The sequence below is a fragment of the Colias croceus genome, chromosome 13, assembly GCF_905220415.1.
Source record: "Colias croceus chromosome 13, ilColCroc2.1".
In the NCBI taxonomy this organism is placed as follows: Eukaryota; Metazoa; Arthropoda; class Insecta; order Lepidoptera; family Pieridae; genus Colias; species Colias croceus.
In genome coordinates, this window is record NC_059549.1 from 8,142,742 (window position 1) to 8,145,103 (window position 2,362).

The following is a 2,362-nucleotide window of genomic DNA, read 5'->3' on the forward strand; positions in this document are numbered from 1 at the left end:
CCATAGCTTCGAACTTTAGCAGAGCTGCATTTCTGCGATAGCTTTGTGCAAGTTTGAATCATGTGTTTGATGAAATGTCGAATTGTTCTTACTAGGTACTATACTAATTCCAATTTCATAAAGCATAGCCCTACTACAGTCCTCAGATAATATAATACTTTACTAGGCTCTACAATATTTGATTGCTATTTTTTTTTTGTCACCTGCCAAAATGTGGAGTAAAGGTCTATCTCTATCTCTACTTACTAGATACGTTATGACGCAGTTGAATTTGTTAAAGAAAGTCAATTTTAAAACTTCACTTTATTTAATTTATCAGTAGTATACATCTACATAAGTATGTTGATACGTGAAATAGATATATTGCCGGGGAAAGAGAAAACCACTCCATATTACGTAGGTAACATTAACACTGACCGATTTTTACCTTGCATTTGCAGGATTTGCTGATGTTATTTATGTCGATGGTAGTAAAACTGTCTTCCCGAAGATTTATGTTTACTTTTTGCGTCACACTTAAAGAGTGTAAACTCCTTTGGAATTATTTCAAACGTGAAATAGAGTCACGGTAGAGCATACCAAATCTAGTTGTAATTGTTAGTTATCTAATCATGTGCTTATATTATTAAAGAATATTCTCAAATATCAATCTTTATACTTACATTGCGAATTCCTTATAGTACCTAATATACGACTCATTCATGACTATATTGTATATAGATAGTATGAAAGGTTCTCTACTTTTATATTCGTAACATAAAATCTATGATATTTACAACGACCTTTAACCTAAGAATAATATTTAAACCTAGGTAAATTTTTAATCAATCTGAAAGTTTCCCAGTTATAATTTATTCCGGAGTTGACCTGAATCGTTTTAAAATAAATTTAATTGTGATATTTGAGAAGAATAGCCGTTATTAACGTTATCTTCACGAGCAGGCTTCCACACGTCTGCGCCTAAATGAATTCGATGAAACGGTAGATTTATGCCGACTGAAATTATTTCTTTGGGAACTTTGGTTTGCAGAATAAGGGTTAGCTATAAATTTTATTGAATCGGTGCTGGGCTTTATTTCTGAAGATACCATTTATTACTATCGGCGATAAATTGGGCGTTTTGATGTGAAAACTTGATTGGATGCGCCCCTGGATTTAAATTTATTTTGCCATCAATCAGCAGTGTAATTAAAATATAAATAGATACTCAAACAAGAATAGTCAAAGCAAAATCAAAGAGCAAAGTCATTAGTAGATATCATGGTAGATATTAATAAACTTCATTTCGTGAGCACTAGGTTGTTTGTTATAAAAATGAGATACTCATTAAAATAGTTATTTAGTTATTTATAACTCACTACGATACCGGTTTCTCTTATCAAGTTAATGATTGACTATAAAAAATGACCTAGATTTAATTGGTGCACTGCTCACGTGTTACGTATGATGATTCAATTTTAAGAACATTGAGATATGGTTTCCGTGGTGTAGCGGTTATCACATCTGCCTAACACGCAGAAGGCCCCCGGTTCGATCCCGGGCGGAAACAAATTTTGTTTTTATTTTGATGTGGATTAATTAAATGGAATTCTAGCAGAAAACATTAAATGAAATTAATACATGTCTGTCTGATTTTTATAATATGTTATACAAAGTAAGTTATTCTTAAAAATTCATCCAGTTATTTGGAGCAATGATGTGATTTTTTTGTTATTACACTTCAAACATTATATTATGTATTTAACGCGCAAATGTATCGAATGTATTTTATTTTAAATCAATGTATGGGTGTGTGTGTGTCATATAATAATATAGAGTGAACGGTATAGGTAAACAAATACAGATTATATTAAATTTTGGAGCAATAAACCGTAACCGTAATACCTGGATTAATAAATAAGTGACGAAAAGACAAGGATTCAGATGCAAATCACAAGACATCGCAAAGCCGGCTACTAATGAATGCATATTGATTTTCCCGTTCCTTACTTATGAATATTTATATCTATTATTACTTGGTTACTTGGATCTGGGCTGCAAGTGACAGTGTTTGAACATTTATACCAATATTATACTTGGTTAGTTTCTGAATAATGTTGAATTTGCTTGAACAATTTCGCAATCGAGATTCTATTTTAGAATAATGCTTTTGTAATATTATTTTTATTTTAAGTTGATCCGTTGCCAAGATAGAAAATATGTTTACTTTTATCAATTAAAAATACGATATTTAAATTATTGAATCATATTTTATCTGAATTTTTACTGGATCATCTCAAATTTCATCTTATACGTATTTCATTTCTTATAATGAAAACAAAATATCTTCACATTTTAAATTATTATATTTCGAGAAGTGTAG

The 2,362-nt window shown here is 30.5% G+C and overlaps 1 non-coding gene across 1 annotated transcript; it reads left to right on the top strand.

The window, feature by feature from the left end:
* The first annotated feature begins 1,476 nt into the window (after positions 1-1,476).
* On the top strand, positions 1,477-1,549 carry Trnav-aac. Its single transcript has one exon. It is a non-coding gene; the product is annotated as a tRNA-Val (tRNA).
* Positions 1,550-2,362: the final 813 nt, after the last annotated feature.